Here is a 21,202-nt window from a genome sequence, read left to right as displayed (position 1 = left end):
GTGAATGCTGCCTGGATCTGTGGACATTTAGAAGAAGAAAATTGGAGATCCGGTTCTGGCGAAAGACAGAGAAAGACAATGGACAGAGGGGGTGTGGGTTGAAATATTAAATGTATAACCCAAATGGTCTGTCATGGTATCTGAAATCGGAGAGTGAAGTCTGTTAATTAAAAGTTTATTTTAAATAAGCAGGGAGATATTGAATTTTAAGTTAAAAGCAGCATGATAAAGGACAGAAGAAATAAGTTTAGCTTTTACAAGAATATTTGGTTAAGATTTATGTTATAATAGGAGGATTAAGATAATTGTGTTAATTTTTAATTGAAGTTAAAAAAAATTTATATAGAGAAAAGTTGTTAAGAAAGTAGAATATGGATTTAAAACCGAAGGTGAAAAGGCGGGGGAAGTCAAACGTCAAGATTCAGAAATAGATTTTTTTTTTTTGTAAGGTATACAAACAAGAAGAAGAATCCTGACATTATGTGTATTTGTATTTGTTTTGTATATGTAGGTGTGGGTCTGGGTTTGTGTTATATTATGAAAATGCTAATAAATTCTTTTTTTAAAAAAAAATTAATTAGTTTTAAATGTTTTTAATTGTTGGTTTTTAAAAAAGGATTTTTAGATGTTTTATTTTCCACCCCAGGCTGTGAGGAAGTGTGTGTGAATCTGAACTTACGATATAGTTTATCTCTGTATATCATGGCATAAGATTGACATAACTCTTGACCTGAGACCCCCCATGATGAGCTTTGGTGACCCTGGAACAAGCCCCCTGCTGAAACGTATTTAGGAATACCCTGAGTCCACACACATCTGACTTAAAGATCAACACATACAAATTGAGTTTTCAAGTAAGGTTCCGCTCTTAGGCAGGAAGAACCAGAGGCACAAATATAAGATGGGGAACATACGCCTTCTAGAGTTTGATCTCAGGTTCCTGTAGAGTCTACCTTACCATTATATGCCTGGTCGGTCACTGTTTTCTGCAGCAGTGATGTCCCTAAAATAGCAGAAGCCTTCACAGAAACATGGAGCAACGCTTTCAGTGTGGCTACCTCTGTTTTGCAAAGCAGCATCCCTATGCAGATATGACAGGTACCCCACGATGTCTGGAAGCAAGTGAAGACATTTTTGCTTTGACAAGCTTTTCCAGCTATAGGAAAAAGACATTTTTCAAGTCGTCTGTGGATATGTTGAAGTACACCATGTTTCTTTACGTGAAATGGACACGGAATGAGGAATCATCTATATTATATGTGTTAATCCCACCCCAAAACCATTCCTGTTTTTTTATTAAAGTTTGTGCCTTTTTCAAAGATTCAAATCTTTATAAAATGCAGTGTTATCTCATTTCCTGCATCCGTTTACTGAAATATATTCTGTGCTGCAAACACTCTGATTTCTGTTTATATTTTTCCTTCTGGGTGACAGCTTTTGATTTGTAAATATTGTGTATATTACATATCTTTGGAAGTATGTTCTTAATCTGTTCAAAACCTAATAAATCTTCATCTGAGATTGCTACTGAAAATGCATATTCTCTTTGAAGTTGTATTTTTTACAAATCCAATCCTCCCCACCCCCCTGTATTGGTGCAGATGAAAATAGAAAATAGAACATAGGGGGTTTTTGTCATTCATTTCCAGGCTTGAACAGAGTAATCCTTTAACCCCCCCTTTTTTTTTACCCTGTAACATTTTGTTAAGGGACGCGGGTGGCACTGTGGTCTAAACCACTGAGCCTCTTGGGCTTGCCAATCAGAAGGTCGGCGGTTCAAATCCCCGTGATGGGGTGAGCTCCCATTGTTCAGTCCCAGCTCCTGCCCACCTAGTTCGAAAGCACACCAGTGCAAGTAAATAAATAGGTACGGCTGCAGTGGTAAGGTAAACAGCATTTCGGTGTTCCATTGCTCCAGAAGCGGCTTAGTCATGCTAGCCACATGACCTGGAAAAACTGTCTGCGAACAAACGCCAGCTCCCTCGAGCTGTAAAGCGATATGAGAACCACAACCCAAGTTGTCTGCGACTGGACTTAACTGTCAGGGGTCCTTTACCTTTTTAACATTTTGTTACAGATCTCACATGCATTCTATATCTAAAATCAATGACCATTTCGCATGGGGTTTCCATTCCTGGGCCCCCATGCACCAAAGGAGAATGTGTAAGTGTGCTCTGCAGCATTATGTGCCTTGCCCTTGTTACACCCTTTTAGTGACATGTTTTGTCATGTTTCCGTTCACTTCCAGGTTTGGAGCTGTGCGCACATGCGCAATCCGCATCTTTCGGACGTGTGCTAATCAGTCGTCACCTGCATCTTATTAATTCCTTCTCATGCCAAACATGGTGGACCAGTGCTTACAAACTGTGCAGAAATATAGAACATCCCAAAGATAAGATAGTGGTTTCTGCATCATAATGTTGTCACACTTTGAACATGTTAAAAAGGCAAACCCAGAAAAGGCTGTCAAGAACTGAGAATTCTTGTTGCTCTTTCAGAGTCATGTGATGTTGATGTCAAGTGAGCATCATTTGAAGAAAGAAAACAAAAACGGCGAAGAGAGAGATAGAGAGAGGGGAGGAGGAAGAGGATTGCCCATCTCATTTTAACATCTGCTAGCAGGGGTAACTAATGTTGTCTCTTGCAGAAGTTATTGGACTCCAACTCTCATCATCCCCAGTCAACATGGCCAACGGCCACGGATGGGAGTTGTAGGCCAACAAATTCTGGAGGGCATAATCTTGACTATACTTGCCTGGAGGGAGTATTAAATTATGAGAATGCAGATTGTGAGGCACACTATCCCAAATTCTTAACTCTCCTCTGCCCACCTTCCTTGATCCCGATTTACTGGATGTTATGAGGTTGTAAAGACCCTGACCCTTCTGAAGCTAAGAAATCTGGTGGGCTTTATCGTATCAAAAGATACTTCTTGAAATGCTGGCCTCAGGAGCTCTTTAGCTTTAAAAGAGCAGAATCTTGTTTGTGCAATGGTTTATTTTGGTGAGGTGGGGGTATAACAGGGTAGGGGGGTCTGTGCTTTAAGGTGCACACTCTTCAATAGGGTTGCCAGGTGTCCACTATTTGAGTGGACAGTCCACTTTTTCACATTATGTTCACTATTTTTTTTCACGAAATAGTGGACATTTTTTTATTCAAAAGCTTTATGTTGAAATGGTATTTTAATATGTGTTAAAATGTTTGTAAGAAAATATATAATTTAATTTAATTTAACACCCCCCCTCTTGTCCACTATTTTTTGGAAGCAGATCTGGCAACCCTACCCTTCAATCCCAATGATTTATTAAATTTATTACTTACTAAATTTGTATACCTTCTATAACCGCTGATCTCAGAACACAAATTCCCTTCCCTGGCTGTTCCAGTTTGGCCAAACTGCGAGAGGCAGCGAAGGATAGGCGTGCCTGGCGTGCTCTGGTCCATGGGGTCACGAAGAGTCGGACACGACTGAACGACGACGGCTGTTCCATCTAATTTACCAGAAGTTAAAACACACACCCCTCTCTGAACTGTCGCATTCAGGGTAGCAACAGACAAAACTAATTTACCACCTGAGGGTAAAGACAAGATGCCCCCTCCCATGCCATGCGAAAGCTGACTAGACAGGCAGTTAAATCCTGTGTCAACACTGGTGACAGAACACCGCATCTAAGAGCAGCAGGATAGTTTCGTGGGCACAAAGCAGTCTGTGTGAAACACAAAACTCTACCCTCTGACATCAGGGAATGCGTAAATTTGCTCAGCAGGAACAACTGGAGGGCTGCTGCCACTAACTTTAGCACCTATGACTTGAGGCGGCTGCCAAACTTCTCCTAAAGGTAGGGTCATCCCAGATCAGGTTTGAGAGTAGCTCTTGGTCACCTAGCAGTAAACCACAAAATACAGAATAGCTAGCAGACTCCCGAGACACAGAGCTAAGGTGAACAGGAAGTTACTCATTTAGCCCCAGAGCACATCAGTCTGTTCTGTTGTGTGAGAAAATTCCTGGTTGTTTATTCCTCCCTTCCCTAGTGAGTCTTTAATTTTGTTATAATGTGAATATCGACCTTCAATTTCCTTTGGCAAATGTACAAAGCATAGCTGCTCTTCTATAAAAAAAAATGTCCAGGCTTAAAAAAAAAAATCTTATTAATTTGCAATTGACAGTGGCATTGTAGCCAGCCTAAATGCCGAACTGTGAAACTTATTACAGTTCTTCACTTTTGAGGAGGTTGTCTTTATCACTTCAAAGAATTAGCCTGTTAGTTAAGTGCTGCTAACTCGGTCTGAGTGTCCTGTAAGTGCTTCAGAGGGATTTCCTAGTTCCTGTCAGACTACCCCATGGGGTGTGAAGAATCCCTATATCTTATTTAGTTGAATTAGCTTTCTGAGCACTTGAGAGTGCTTGACTGCAAATTCCCCCTCCTTTGCGTGAATAGCAGAGACCTCGGAGGAACACCAGACTGTCTGGTTCTTTACAAGTGCATCATTTTAGAGCCATATCACACCTGATACAGGTTCATAAGCAGGTTTGGCCATTCCATGTTTCTACCAGATTAGCTTGCTTCTGTCTATTAAAGGGCAGGGCATAATCACATCCAGGTACTGTCAGCAGCAGCCGCCACCTTCCCATGTAGATATTTGTGTTTTGTTTGGTAGAGCCAATGCCCACCAAAATATGTCCCTACGCTAGAAAATCTGAAACACTCACCTCCTTTACTTAGCAGGCCCTTTGATCTCATGGAAACTTCACTGAACATCTGTGGTAAATGTAAGGAATAAAGGATATTAGTTGGTATCCAACTAAATCCTCCCCAGTAGACCCACTGAAATGAATGAACCTAAGCTTGGCTATGGACATACCGGTAGCTTGAAACACAGCAATGTTGTTTCCCCCTGTCCTGCTGCGTTTCAAATCACATTTTCACATTGTTGTTCACAGGACATGAAGGAAAAGAGATTGATTCACCCAATATGCATTACCTGTGTGCCTAAACCCCCAACCTCTGATTCAACGAAGCTGCCATTTGTTCATGTGCTAATGAGCATGTCTGAAGCGTACACCACCCCCCCCCCCGACCCTCCAAGTGTCCCTATTTTCCAAGGACAGTCAGAGATTTACAGAAGTCGTCCCAGTTTCTGATCTGATCCCGGAATGTCCCACTTTTGCTCAGGACATCTCTATATTCAACAGAATGGGATGCTGGTGGTGCAGTGGTCTAAACCACTGCACCTAGGGTTTGCCGATCGGAAGGTCGGCGGTTCGAATCCCCGCGATGGGGTTGAGTTCCCGTTGCTCGGTCCCAGCTCCTGCCAACCTAGCAGTTCGAAAGCACGTCAAGTGCAAGTAGATAAATAGGTACAGCTCCGGCGGGAAGGTAAATGCCGTTTCCGTGCGCTGCTCTGGTTTGCCAGAAGTGGCTTAGTTATGCTGGCCACATGACCCGGAAGCTGTCTGCGGACAAACGCCGGCTCCCTCGGCCTATAGAGCGAGATGAGCGCCGCAACCCGAGTCGTCCACGACTGGTCGTAATGGTCAGGGGTACCTTTACCTTTACATTCAACAGAGAGTATGCAAGACGTCCCTATATTTATTGGAGAAATATTGGAAGGTATGGAGTTATGTGACACCCCCAAGCCAAGGAGATAAGTAACTATACAACCTTTAGAAGACATCTGAAGGCAGCCCTGTATAGTGAAGTTGGTAGCTGCTCAGAGTGGCTGGGGCAATCCAGTCAGATGGGTGGGGTATAATTATAATTATTAATGTCTGTTTTCATTGGAGAAATGTTGGAGGGTATGTAGTGCTTTGCGTGTCGAGTCTCCAGGACAGCTCCCCACCCCCCACCCCAATAATTCAGATGTCACACAGTCATTTAAGTTTAAAGTTTTCTGGCATAATATTTTTGGCCACAACTTTATTTAAATACAACCAATGTGAGTGGTTGCTTAGGCATTGGTTCCGACTATCTGTCCCCCGCCCTGGGACAGAATTGACATCCGCTAGCCAGCGAAGTCAGTAAGGGTAAACACCTATAGGGGAGAGAGCAGGAGCTGGGTGCCAGGCCCTCAGCTCTCTCCCCCGCCCCCGCCCCCAATGCTCCCAGGGGCTCTTGCATGGCCCTAGCCCCTTCTCGGGGGGGGGGGGTATGGACAAAAGCAAGATGAGCCCCTGCATTCCTTTAACGGAATACCCTTGCAGCAGCATTTTGCAGGGGTAGGCCCAGCCAATTCCATACCCCTGCAGCAGCAGTATACTTAGGGGCAGGCCCAGCCAAATCCTCTACCCCTAGACCAACCAATTTTAACCAATGCCTAACTGCAACCTTACAAGTTGTGACGATTTGCTATGCAGTAGGCAAAAACCAAATGGCACCAGCCAATCAGCCAAATGGACAATATTCTTACCAGGCCCCTGCTCCAAAGCAGGCAACCCCATGACAGGCATAGCAAGGTCAAATGCAAAGCAAAAATCCCTAAAGATAGGGAGGGAGGGAGGGAGATCCGTTGCACGCAGCAAAAGTGAAACCTAAAAGACATGTGCAGGAATTGAAACAACAATGCCTGTCAGTCATTAACTTGCAACATGCTCATCTCCCCAGCAACCCGATGAGCCCAATCCAAACAGTGGCCATGCAATCTAACCCGCCCAGCAACAAGGGAACTGTCCCGTTAACCCTTCCGCAACCCGTGCTCTCCCCTGGAGTGGAGAACCCGCTTTATAAATCCTTTAAAATATTTACTTAAAAATATTTTTGCTGCCCTTAGTGACTGAAGCTTTTTTAAGTGTGTGAGTTTAGCTCTCATTCTCCTGATTTCTCCTGCTGCTGAAAAGTTTGTGGAAGTCGCCCTCTGCTTTGCTAAGACTACTTTAAAATGTGGAGAAAGTGCTTAGGGAAACTTTGACTAGGAAATGGCAAGCGTAAAACATACAGCCAAGTCTACACTCTTCGCAAATGTGATAAAGTACATCGCTGGCAGGCACTCATTTTGCCTCAGGCCACAAACCGAGAACAGTGTTTCAAGCATCTACAGGAGAAACGCTAGGAAGACATCTGAAGGAAGACAGCAGGAAATGCAGGTGGCTTTGGAAATTCTTCTTTGGACCCCAAAATAGGAATATAAGTGTCTTTTCTTCCGAAGCAACAGCAGCTCTCCCACTGATGCTCACAGATAATCCCCTTAACAGTAAAGGGGGATGTATGCACACTCATACATTTTACTCAGCTGCAAAATGCTGCATGGATTCTTCTTTTTGGGTCTCTGGTTTGGAAGCCATCATTATGCAAGGTGAAGGAAAGATTGCGCCTGGCACACTAGCTGAAGCTGTGCAAAGTTAATCCTGGCCACTGTTGCTACCTGAGCAACTTCCAGAGTTAATCTCTCACATGTTTATTCACAGTGCTATAGTCACTTCTTCAGCACATACCCGCACTGTTCATAGACTCTCCCAGAGTCCCTATTTTCCGGGGACAGTCTTGGATTTACAGAAGCCGCCCCAGTTTCTGATTTGATCCTGGAATGCCCCGCTTTTCCTTAGGACGTCCCTATTTTCATTGGATAAATGCTGGAGGGTTTGAAGTTATGTGACACACACACAGCGAGCCAGGGTGATAACTGGAACCTCAGTTTTCTTTGTCCATTGCATATGGTATGTGTCCTATTGTTCGTTTTTACATTCCTAAAAATTGATTTGCTTGTAAAACACAGTTCATTTTTAAGCTTCTGTGACTAATGGCAGTGGGCATACTGCTCATGGCTTATCCTAAAAGGAAATGAGAGAGGCCCTGCTATAAACAATAGTCATCATTTGCTGAAAACTGTTTGATCTAAGTATTTGTGTATGGCACATCTTATCTTACGCTGGCAATGATCTCATGAGATCAGGAAAAGAGGGGGGCACTTTTATAATCATCTCCATTGTAACAGCAGTGATTTCACATTGATGGATGTGTCAAAACAAATTCTCAACAGACTAATGAATCAGATTCATTGTCAATCATTCCCTTTCTTCGGTTGTGCTTCCTAGTTGTGTAAGTAAACCACAGCAAGAGACATTAGCAACCCACTTATCCAGCTCTATATCTGAGCTGGGTGGAATGGGGAGAGGTTCAATGAAATAATTTTCATGAGTTGAATGCAAAGGGAGAATTAATACACTTTTTGAAAAGAAAGCTGGGTTGGGACAGTCAATTGCCATTACTCAAGCTCTGGATATAAGGGGTGAGAAACAGCCATTTTCAGAGGTTCTTCGAATGATTTCAGTAATCATGCAGGAAGTGGCCTGCTTTGAATTAGAAGCCTGTTGTTCCCATGGAGGCTCTCTGTATGCTTTAGATCAGGCGTCGGCAAGGTTATCCAGCCATGGGCTGGATCAAGTCCATGGAGAGCGTCCGTGGGCCGGACATGTGCAGCGCGATGCCAGAAATTGCATCTGCACATGTCCAGATGCCGAAAATCGCGCCCACGCAGAAGCACATTTCGGCGTCTGGACATGCGCAGACGTGATTTCTAGTATCTGCGCGTGTGCAGACACAATTTCCGGTGCCACTTGGCAAGTCCCTGCGCTGTGTGCAGGGGGCTTGCTGAGCAGGCGGCTCAGTTGGTGGGTGGCTCGTGGGCTGGTAAAACAGCCTTTGTGGGCCGCATCCAGCCCCAGGGGCTGGAGGTTGCCGACCTCTGCTTTAGATCTCTGGGAATGCAGGCTTCTCAAAGGTGTGGGGATTGTCTGTAAGTTCAGAAAGCTCCTTCCTTCAGGCACTCAATTTTCCTGGATGGCAACTTGAATGACACAGTTAGTGCACTTGACCCTAAGCCCATGTGTTTTACTGGCCTCGTTCAAAGAATCTCCAAAGAGGGCTTTTGATTTGGCTCATGTCAGCTAGAACTGCTCATTATGAAGTCAAATATAACACCACGCTACATATATATATATATGGCACACAAAACACTACACATTGTGTAATGCGCACCCACTAGTGGTTTGTGATAAGGGGTGCTTATATGAACATAGCTTAGTTGTGCGCATTATTTGTATACAGGCAGTCTCCATTTCAGTCCCTAGCATCTCCCACTGGGAGAAAGATCCCTTGGGTAGCCGTTGGGCTGGATGGACTACTGATCTGATCCAACAACACAAACACATATACAGGTACACCTTGTTATTAAGATCTGATTGTACACTCTCTTCTGTCCTTGCCCCAGGTGAATTCTCGGCACATTTGTCAAGCATGCATTTCCTTAATGACATCTTAATTCTTACCTAACCAATCCACTATTCAGAAGCCGCTGGCTATTTTCATGAGTCCCTCATCAATGTTTTGTGATACTTCCAGACATTCCAGATGAAGGCAACAACCAAGGCTACCTCATTATAACTTATTATTCATTACATTTGTAGCCTGCCTTTCTTCCTCTGAAGCATGCAAGGCACCACACATGGTTCTCTCCTTTCCCAATTTTATCCTGTTAGGAAGGTTAAGCTGAGAGGTGATGACTGGTCCAAGGATTCTCCTAACTGGGCAGTTATCTTTCCACGAGGGCTGACATTGATGCCGAAATAATAATAGTAATCCAGCATTGGCTGAGCTCTGCGAATGCGGCTTTCTCCCAATTGAAGTGCAGAGTGTTTGAGGACCGGGACATTCACAGGAAAACCAAGATGCTTGTTAACAAAGGTTTTGTACTACCAACCTTACTGTATGCTTGTGAAACATGGACCACTTATAAACACCATATCCAACTCCTCAAAAGATTCCATCAACGGTGTCTCCCAAAAAAAATTTACACATCACTTGGGAAGACAGGCGAACTACTACCAGTGTACTGGAAGAAGCAAAGATCACCAGTGTTGAAGCAATGATTCTTCAACATTGACTTCGTTGAACTGGTCACATTGTGCGGATGCCTGATTATCGTCTTCCAAAGCAACTACTCTATTCTGAACTTTAAAACAGAAAGCGTAATGATGGTGGTCAACAAAAGAGGTTTAAAGACCGTCTCAAGGCAAATCTAAAAAAAAATGTAGTATAAACACCACAATTTGCCTGCGAGTGCTCCAGTTGGAGAACAGCCTTTTCCAAAGGTGTCGTGGGCTTTGAAGACACTCGAACTCAGGACGCAAGGGAGAAATGTGATAAGAGGAAGGCACGCTTGGCAAACCCTCACCATGATCAACTCCTGCCCGGAAACCTATGCCCCCACTGTGGAAGGACGTGTGGATCTAGAATTGGCCTCCACAGTCACTTACGGACTCACTGTTAAGACCATGTTCATGGAAGACAATCTTACTCGGCTACAAGTGATCGCCAAAGAAGAAGGTCCAAGGATACTGGGTGACCTTCATAGTTGAGTAAAGATCGGTCCTAGTCTAACACCCTAATTGCTGCATTACAGTTGTGTGTGGGAAACAATCCAGAAGATATTGTCACCAGGAGATAGGATGGCATGTCTTGGAGTTCTCCTCATATCTGGGCCGCGCCCCAAACTTAGCTTCTGTGTGGATGTTTCTTTAAGGGAAGAGAGCTTGGATGTTTGACCATAGACGTTGCTAATTAAGTTCAAGCTCTCTATAAAAGGCAGGCATTTGGGATGGGGGAGAGAGAGCCAGGGTGAGGGTACTGTGAGTCTGTTTGTGTGTCCTTGCTACCCATTTGAGGGGCTCCTGGGAGTGGATTGGGGACATGTTGATTTAGGTATGTATGCTTTGTTTTCTTCAATAAAAGTAATTTGGTTCATCTTCCAGCTGCTTTGTTTATTTGCCCTGATATCCTTGAAAAGAACTGCTGCATTTGGCAGAACAAGTTGTCCACTATTTACTAGGTTTTCCTATTGAGAGGTCTGCATCTCTTTCTCTCTTAGACGTGAGCTCTGTTCACAAGTGTGTAGGCTTATAAATGCACCGATGAATGAGTGGAATCAAACTTACCCTTCCATCAGCAACCTATGTGGGTTTAGCAGAAGAAATGGGCTGATCTGTATGTATTTCTATGTATGAGTAGGGCACTTGCCTTTCTTTTTTTATTTTTTAATTTTGTTTTGACATTTATGGCCATGCTTAGATCTTCTGCTGAATACAAAGAAGCCCTATGTGGGCAGGACTATGTTGCAGATGGATGAATCTATCTATGTTCGTTTCTCTCCATCTCTCATTTTACCGTTTTTAAGTTTGGTTTGTCACATTTATGCAAGATAATTTCCCATTATATAATCCACGTTTTATATTACTTCCACTAATATATACACATTTTGGACTTTTCAGCAACATACTTTTTTTTTTTTTTACAACTGCATTGTAAAGTTAGTAAAAGTGTAAATTTCAAAGGACTGCTGTGGTTCAGTTCATGTATTGGTTCAGGAAGCCCAAAGTGGTTAGGTTTGAATGAATCTTTCCCCCATGACTATATAGAGTTTGAAACTGATGTTCTTAATTTGTCCTGGTGGGAAAGAGGGCAGTGATCATATATGATGTATTTTAAATAATTTTCCTAAACTGATTTTGGCCAATGATCATATCTGGTCACAACCAGCTGAGGTAAATGAAGGACCTAATTTTCAGGGATCAGCAAAATCCAGACATTATAATATATCAATCCTACATTTTGCATCTCATTTAGCTTGTTTTGCGGTAGAATAGCTCCAGAAAATAAACCTGTTGACACTGAAAATCTCACATATTTAATAATTTTATTATGTAACTCTGTAATAATTACATAACATATTTAATTCCTTCAAGACTTATTCATTTTATTACATAACTATGTAATAGAATGAATAAGTCTTGAAAGAATTAGATATGTTGTAATTGGTTGGATATTTTTCATTTTAATCTATTCACAACTGACACTAGTTCATATTTTCATTCTTTTGTAATATTTCTATTTCTTTTTCTGTTGCCTCTCAGTCAGGCTTCTCCTAAGAACTTTTTTTCGAGTACAAGAATAATATCACTCTGTTTTTCAATTTCACTGGTCTAATAACATCCAAATTCCATCTTGATTTCATCATGATATTTATAATTCATAATAGCCACTAAGGAGTCCATCCACTTCTAATTGTACTTGATATTTACATAAATAAATAATTGTTTTATCTTTTGGGAATGTTCTCTGATATATTATTTTCTTTTTATTATTATTATATTTTTTTTAAAAAAAAGATCTTTAAATATTTAAAATTCAACATGTGCCGAAAGACGCTGTTAGCTTGAATAAAAATCATTAAAAATGCATTCTATGCTATTAAATATTGCATAATTTCTTTGACGGATTTTCAAATGCATCACATGAGACCATTGTATCCCTATCCTGAAGGCAATCCTAAACTTGGGCCAAAAATAATTTTTTTAAAAATCCTCTTTGTTGTGGAGAAGTAGCATAATCCATAATAGATGGGCTATGGCTTAACGAATAATCTTTAAGGAGCTTGGAAGAAAGGGTAGCTCAAAAGTATTATGCTATGTGTGGTGTGTAGCAGTTGCTTTCAGATTACTTAAATGGCTTAAAACTTTAATTGAAAGTGCTTTTTTCCTCTCCAGCTTAGTCTAAGTTTACATAAGAATGTGACAGGAGAGACATATAAAAAGTGAAAGGCAGTGTACTTTCATCCAAGACCCTTCAGGCTAAACTTGCTTATGACTGTGGCAATCAGCATCAGACAAATCTGATGCAATATTATTTAATAATACAAAGAGGATTTTAAAATTGTCTTGCTGGCTGGCCTTCTTGAACAGACCAAACCAAATGTGTTGGCTGGGTGGGGCTTCGGTGAAGGTTTAGCATAACTTTTTAGGTTGGTATTGATTTCACGAAATTAAAAGATGCCTGCTTCTTGGGAGGAAAGCAGTGACAAACCTAGACAGCATCTTAAAAAGCAGAGACATCACCTTGCCGACAAAGGTCCGTATAGTTAAAGCTATGGTTTTCCCAGTAGTGATGTATGGAAGTGAGAGCTGGACCATAAAGAAGACTGATCGCCGAAGAATTGATGCTTTTGAATTATGGTGCTGGAGGAGACTCTTGAGAGTCCCATGGGCTGCAAAAAGATCAAACTTATCCATCCTTAAAGAAATCAGTCCTGAGTGCTCACTGGAAGGACAGATCCTGAAGTTGAGGCTCCAGTACTTTGGCCACCTCATGAGAAGAGAAAACCCCCTAGAAAAGACCCTGGTGTTGGGAAAGATGGGGGGGGGACAAGGAGAAGGGGACAACAGAGGATGAGATGGTTGGACAGTGTTCTTGAAGAGACTAGCATGTGTTTGGCCAATCTGCAGGAGGCAGTGAAAGATAGGCGTGCCTGGCGTGCTCTGGTCCATGGGGTCACGAAGAGTCGGACACCACTGAATGACTGAACAACAACAACAATTGATTTTGACTTAAAACATTAATGATAATCTTTGGTGGTTTTTCACCAAAGCCTTAATGTGAGGTCAGGAAAACACAGCCTTCAAGGGCCTTGTTCTCTACGTGATCTTGATTGTTTGGAAGAAGAACGTGGGCCTTCATCTCCAGGTCCCATCTCCATCTATGTGTCAGAGGGAACGTCTGAAAGGGGGGGGGGGCTGTGCCATGGGTCACCCATGATTTAACATAGTAAGGTGAGAAAGACTTTGTGCCACTCATCCAGCAATGACTTCTTCCACCTGCCCTGCCCCACTCTGCAGCCTTAGGAGTCTTCATAACGGAGCTGTTTCCAGAGGAAGAACTGTGAGGGGAGAGAGACTTTGTGTTGGCCATCAAGCAATGGCTTCTTCCACCTGCCTTGCCGACCCCCTCCAGCTCTAGGAGCCTTTCCCAGACCATGACATTGAGAAACAGCAGGATCAGTTGGGAAGAGAGAAAAGGAGCTTAGGGATAGAAATAATTTTATAAATTGTATGCCCTAATTTCTCAGTTTGATCCTTTTGCATGGTTTTGTATGTTTTGTGGTATTTTATGCATTGTGACTTCGTTGATTATAGCTTCATAATGTGTGGTGTAGTGGTTAAGAGTGGTAGATTCGTTATCTGGGGAACCAGGTTCGCGTCTCCGCTCCTCCACATGCAGCTGCTGGGTGACCTTGGGCTAGTCACACTTCTCTGAAGTCTCTCAGCCGCACTCACCTCACAGAGTGTTTGTTGTGGGGGAGGAAGGGAAAGGAGAATGTTAGCCGCTTTGAGACTCCTTCAGGTAGTGAAAAGCGGGATATCAAATCCAAACTCTTCTTCTTCTTCTTCTTCTTCTTCTTCTTCTTCTTCTTCTTCTTCTTCTTTATTGTAATTGTTAAGTGTAAACTGTTTAATTATTATTTGCTGATATTTAATTTTACTGTTTACTAATATATTAAATTGGATTATTGAATATTGCTTTATTTGATATAAGTTGTTTATTTTAAAGCTATGTAATATTATTATTTTTTTATTTTGGATCATATTGCCATTAGGCAGGGGTCAGCAAACTTTTTCAGCAGGGGGCCGGTCCACTGTCCCTCAAACCTTGTGGGGGGCCAGACTATATTTTGAAAAAAAATAATGAACGAATTCCTATGCCCCACAAATAACCCAGAGATGCATTTTAAATAAAAGGACACATTCTACTCGTGTAAAAACACACTGATTCCCAGACTGTACATTTAGAAGGCGATTGGGCCGCATCCAGCCCCCGGGCCTCAGTTTGGGGACCCCTGCTATTAGGTGTGTGATGTTTGCTCTCTATTTTATTGTTTCTTCACCTTGTAAACTGGCTTGTGTATAGTAATTTAGAAAGGCAGTAAGCAAACTAAAAGTGAATTGACATGATGAAATGACATGAAATCCCTTGCCTTTTCCCCTGGACCCCTGAGGTCCAGCTCCAAGGGCATTCTGGTGGTTCCCTCACTCCAAGAAGTGAGTTTACAGGGAACCAGGCAGAGGGGCTTCGCAGTAGTGGCGCCTACCCTGTGAAATGCCCTCCCATCAGATGTCAAGGAAATAAACAACTATCCGACTTTTAGAAGACATCTGAAGGCAGCCCTGATTTGGGAAGTTTTTTTAAAAAAATTGATGTTTTATCATGTTTTTTAATATTCTGTTGGCAGCTGCCCAGAGTGGCTGGGGAAACCCAGCCAGATGGGTGGGGTATAAATAAAATATTATTATTATTATCATCATCACCATCACTTCTGTTTGTTAGTCAAGGCCATGCGTGGGGATGTTGTTGTACTCCATCAACCTAAGCCGCGTTTCGTTACGTTTGTTGACTGAACTAAAAAGTTTCGTGAGCCATTTAAAAAAAAACAAAAAAACCCACCAACTAATTTTCCCCCATTTTGTCGCCCCCCCCCCCAGTGATGACACCAGGGGCCACCTGCACCCACCGCACCCCCTTCCTCCACCACTGGCTCTTCTTGTATTTGGTAAGCTCTTTAAGAGTGGGGACATATCCACACTGGTGCTTGTTTTTTTTTTGTTTTTTTTTGCAGTTGTGCTCACACAGCACCTCAGCTTCCTGTACTCCACATCAACAGTAGGCTGCAAAATAGTGAAATTAAGTAAAAATTTCATTCATAAGAAGTACCCATCACGAAAAAAAAAGGTTTCAAGAGTGCTTATGCTCACAATGTTAAGTAAATAAACCAGAAAAAATAACACTTGCAACTGTAAGTATCTTATTTTTCCTTTTAATAATTCCAATTTGGGGGGGGGGGGGTGACAAGAAATTTTCCGCCTGATCACTTGACCTTGGTGATCTTTGGTCAATTGGGATGTCCAAATAGAGTAGCAATTCCTTCAGGGAGGAAAATCACAATTCTTCGATGATGAGGTCATCTGGATGGAAGAGAATGAAAAAGAGAGAAAATCTGTTTAATCCTCTCCGCTTTTGGTAGCTGGGGTCAGTCTGGGTGCTGCCCTCCCAGGCAGGGAGCAGGGCAGGTCCTGCAGGATTCCCAGCAGGAAGAGCTGGGAGGTGTGTCTTGGGCAAACAAGGGACAAGGAAGTTCACTATCCCCAAGGTGTGGGGCTTACCTTCTTTCAGATTTTTCCGGAAACAAGCCAGCTCAGGCCGGATTACTGTTTTCTGCAGAGGAAAGAAATATTTGAGTCAGATGACACTATGAACCCCACCCTGGATGGGTGTAAGAGAAGCAGCCCCAGACCAGGAAGGACAGGTCTCCCTATGGTTTGAGCCCAATCCCTTGCCCCAGAGGACCTCCCTGGGCCCTACAGCCTCCTGGGCAGAGGTGGAAGAACAGCACCAGGAAAGGGGGCAGAAAAAGCCTCTGGTTCATCCTGGCACCCAGGGATACACACCCCAACTTCTGCATTTAAAGTCACTGGGAGGGTGCTCCTGGGGGGATGGAAGCAACCAAAGAAATGAATAATGAATACAGGAAGGCAAGATACTTACTCTGAGTTTGGGGAATCTTCGTGAAACAGCCAGCAGCAGGGATATGCTGCTGGCCGCTAGCTTCCTTTCGTCCTCGCTTCCCCAAAGGGCGTAATATCTGAGGTCCTGCAGGAGGAAAGAAATGGGACAGTCAGTTGGGTAAGGGATGGGGGGGCAACCCTAAAACCACTCCTGATGCCATCAGGATACTTACAGTAAGAAGCTGGAGGAGGGTGCCAGGATTAGGGGCTTCCAGGAGGAGACCCCCCAGCAGACTCTCGAATGGCATCTTCAGTTCCTGCGGGAAAAGAGAGAAGAGAGGTTGAGTGCTGGGTTAAAGCTTGTAAGGGTGTGAGAAGAAGAAAGAGATGAGCAAAGGGAAGTCAGTGCAGAAGACATACCTCTTTATCCTCCTCCTGTCCCCCCAGAACAGCCTCAATTGTCTTATGCAGGATAGCACTTATCATAGCGTGGCTGAAATGGGGTCTCATAAAACTGGAAAGAAAAAGGGAAGGGGTTAGACAGTGCCTCCTCCAAGTCTCCTTTGCCCCCTTCTCCCTCCTGCCTGCTCTTGCCTACCCAGAGCCCCCATGGAGTTCTGCCCCCCACCCCCTGTAACCCTGCCCACCCCAAAGACCCCACTCACCTCAGTTGGAGGAGGGCCTCAAAGGCCAGGGCCAGGCTCAGGGGGCGATCCCTGAAGCACTCCAAGTGGCCAAGGATGTCCTGGAAGAGAGCAGAGGGGGAAAGTCAGCTCCTTCCGGGAGTCTCCAGAGGACAGCTCCAACCCCAAACGCCAGCCCCTCTCTGCCCCTCCCTCCCCATGGGGGTCCCTCACACCATCCACCACTCACCAGAATGGCTTTGGCCGTCTTCTCCTTGGAGTACTTCAGGGTTCGGAGCCCCCTGAGCCGAGCTGCCTGGCAATCCTGAATGATCTCCAGAAGATAGACCTGATCACCATCCAGCAGCTGAAATTTAAAAGGTCAGGCTGTCAGTTCCTTGTGGGGGGGAGGGCTCCTCCGCATCTGAGAGTGCAGAGTGGGGGGCAAAGAGCCTGGGCAGCGGGGGGGGGGGGGAGGTCTGAGGGATCCACTCCCTGCTCTCGTTTTATCCAATACTCACCTCTAGGGAAGGGATGGAGAATCCCAGCACATCTGCAAAGAGAAGGACATGGGGACAGGTGAGTTCATCCCTGAGCCCCTGGAAAGGCTTTTCCAAGAGATTTCTCATGGATTCCAAGTCCTACTGCAGGAGAGGGACACCCCAGGACTTGGGAGCCAATCCTGACCTCCTGCCCCCAGAACATGGCTCCCCAGGGAAGGTGCCCCTCCCACTGACAATGGCCCCCCTGCCTTGCCCCACAGCCCAGCCCCCTGCTTCCTCCATCAGACCCCATGTAACAAGGTGGTTGCTGGGGGGGGGGGTTGGGTTTCCAGATGCTGGCCAGATGGACCTTGGGTTGGATCCACCCATCTGGCTCTGTGCATCTTCAGACTAGCTGCTGATTCTAGTAGCCCATTCCTGCTTTCTCTGTCTCCAAAAGGAGGGCCACTTGCTCACCTGATGGCACAGACTGCTCTGGGCCTTGTAGGGGGGCCACCTTGTTGCTGCGGCCGATCAGGCGCCTTAAGCACCTGAGCCTAGAAGAGACGAGCAGAGACAGAGGGAGAATCAGAAGCCATCAGCCCCAATTCTTGGGGGAGGGGGGTGTTTGTGTGTGAGGAGGGGAAACTGGACCAATTCCTGCCATCTCTATGCAGTTGTGTGACCTGAAAGGGCATCACCAGAGCTGGAAAGAGGCAGCCAAGAGCATGAAGGGCTGGCAGAAAGAGATAGGAGGCCCCAAGTGCTATGGGTTCAAGAGCTCCAGCCCAAATGAAAGACAAGCATTGCCGGCTGTTCAAGGGCTGCTCTGCCTCATCTTCTTAGGACAGCCCTGCCCTTCCTGGAGAGGGAGGAGATCCCTAGAAGGGTCCTCCAAGCATCAATGTTTCCCAGAAGAGGAGCAGAACATGAGGAAGGTGGAGGAGCCTTCCTTGGAGCCAGAAAGACCCCCCAGGAAGGGGGAGAAGGGCGATGTCTTAGGGCAGCTGGAGAGATGCACAATGGAGCCAGGCAGAGGTGTAGTGGTTGGAGGGCTGGACTAGGAGGACCTGGGAGAGCAGGGTTCAAATTCCCACTCAGGCATGAAGCTCCCTGGTGGACCAGAGAGCTAAAGCTGTGCAGGGGAACCCAGGACTCGCACCCCGCCCCCAGGAGACCAAGAGAAAGCAAAGGAATGCTACTTACAGTCTGCACATCTTCTTTACGAAAAATTCCCACCCTCCTATAAACTATCTAACTATCTAAAATGCCCACCCAAGCCTAATTCTGACCCAACCCCCAACCCAGCCCTAAGCGTAAGCCTAACCCCCGCCCTAACGCTACACTTACCCCTAACTACTCTTCTATAAACAAAATAAATATACACAAAATATATACAAAATGTGCACAAATGCGCACAGAATAAAAATGGAAAATAAATAATATGAAAATAAAGAACAGAAAATAAAATAAAAAGTAAAATAAAAATGTTAAAATAAATATGAAAATAAAGAACAAAAATAAAATAATAAAGTAAAATAAAAGTGTTAAAATAAAAAGTGAATAAATAAATAAAATAAAAATAAATAAAATGAATCAAATAAAAGTAATAAATAAAATAAAAATAAAAGTAACAAGCAAATGAACACCTCTCCTCGTCTACAACCACCACCACCACCTCTCTCCTCTCTTCTCTGACCTCTCCTCACTAACCCACAATGGCTGCCTGCAAGTCAGTGGCTTTTAAGGGAGAAGCAAGAGATGTCACAAAGGAGGGCAGGTCCTTGTCACCATGGCAACCCCCCCACCTGGACCTAGCCCCTCCTGAGAGGTGATGCTTCTCTGTCAGAACTTGGAGGCACCTTCTGTTCCACCTGCAACTGGACTGCACCTTCTCCCGGCAGATTAACGCCGGCATTTCACATCCTTCTTCCTGCAGCCCCATTTCCAAAGGGAGACCACCCCCACATCTTTCAAGGCAGCCTAGGGGTCTCCATAGTGCAGGATTGGACCATCTGCTTTGCGTGCAGGTCTTCTGTCCTGGGCGGCATCTCGCGGGGGGGGGGGGGCTGAGAATACCCCATCCACCAAAAACGCTGGAGAGCTGCTGCCAGTCAGTGCAGGCTAATTGAAGAAGGATATTGAGCAGCTGGAAGGTGAGCAGAGGAGGGCGACCAGGATGATGAAGGGCCTGGAAACCAAGCCTGATGAGGAACGGTTGAGACAGTTGGAAACCAAGCCTGATGAGGAACGGTTGAGGCAGTTGGAAACCAAGCCTCATGAGGAACGGTTGAGGCAGCTAGGTATGTTTAGCCTGGAGAAGAGGAGACTGAGAGGAGAGAGGAGAGCCATCTTCCAATATCTGAGGGCTGCAAAAGGGAGCAAGCTTGTGCCCAGGTTGAATTTATGCCAAGGCTCTTGCACATGTAATAATTGCATAGAAGGGGGAACTTTGACATGGGCATCCATGACAAGCTACACTATTTCAAAACAAGCTGGAGCTACAGAAACCCCTCATCCACACAACCATTAAAGGTACAGTATCTCAGTCCTACATAGTACGTGGTCACACTGTTATCGGGATAAAAGACAATATATTATATTCCATTCCTTGAAAGCTATATCAGGGCAATAAAAAACAAAACCAACAGCACTTGTTTTTACCCCAATGGCTTGAGCAATCTAGCTGGTAACAATCCCTTTAGAAAATATTCTCCAAACTTTCCTGACAACTTGGCCTAGTTTGGCCTCTCAAAGTTATGCTGAAAAGACACTCCATTATGAATAAAATTTGTTTATATTTGCTATATGACCAGCCCCACTTATTTCCAGACATGCTGAATGAAGGCCTGTGTAGTGTATGAGGCAAAATGTTGGGTTTGGACCCGAGTCATCTTGATCCAAGTCCTTGCTCAGCCTGGTTAGTCAAGGACATATTGTCCTGCCTGTTTCCTGAACTTTCGTACTTGTTTCTGAGGATTCTGTAAACTGACTGTGACAGTTGTGTCTTGTGGATTGGTATCAGATGCTGTGGCCATCACAGCTATAGCTATAAATGAAGCAGAGATGGCATATAGCTCTATCTGTGGAGAACTGGACTATCAAAAGAAGCATTTATATCTCCGAATGACCGGCTTCACACCAGTTGATAACATGTGAAGATGAATGGCGTAATGGGTCTATGGCCGGGATCTAAAGACCCAGAAAACTAGCTCCCCATGCCCAAAGGGACCTTTAGGTTCTCATTTCTCAAACACAAGTTGACAACACACAAGATATATAGTTCTTAGTACAGTCATCATTTAAGTGTCAGTGAAAATCACTTTAAAAGGCTCCAAACTCCCTGTAAATGTTGGTGCTATTTCAAAAACCAGAAATACTTGCTTTGCTTTTCTAGCTAAGTGTTTTATTGTGAAATCAGAGTTGCTGGGCGCTCAATAGATTTGACATCATACTTGTAGTTCAATCAAAGCACTGAGAGTTTAAGGTTTCGGCATGCTGCCTTTGAACCCACTGTCAGAAGAATTCAGGGACAACCTCCCTGACACTCCCGGCACATACCTTCCCTTCTTGCACAGTGAGCAAGTGAGAGAGCCTCATTACTCGATTCCTTAATGCACTGAGCCAAATATGGTAGATGCAATACAACAGAGTCTCAGGAAATAAACTTCAGCCAAATCTGTATCCTGTGCTTTAAATGTCTCCATTTAGAACTCCAAATATACCTGGTAAATATTAATAATTGGTTATTTTTCGCTTTCGTTTTCTTTTTAGAT

The sequence above is a fragment of the Lacerta agilis genome, chromosome 4, assembly GCF_009819535.1.
Source record: "Lacerta agilis isolate rLacAgi1 chromosome 4, rLacAgi1.pri, whole genome shotgun sequence".
NCBI classification, from domain to species: Eukaryota; Metazoa; Chordata; class Lepidosauria; order Squamata; family Lacertidae; genus Lacerta; species Lacerta agilis.
This window is presented reverse-complemented; position numbering follows the sequence as displayed.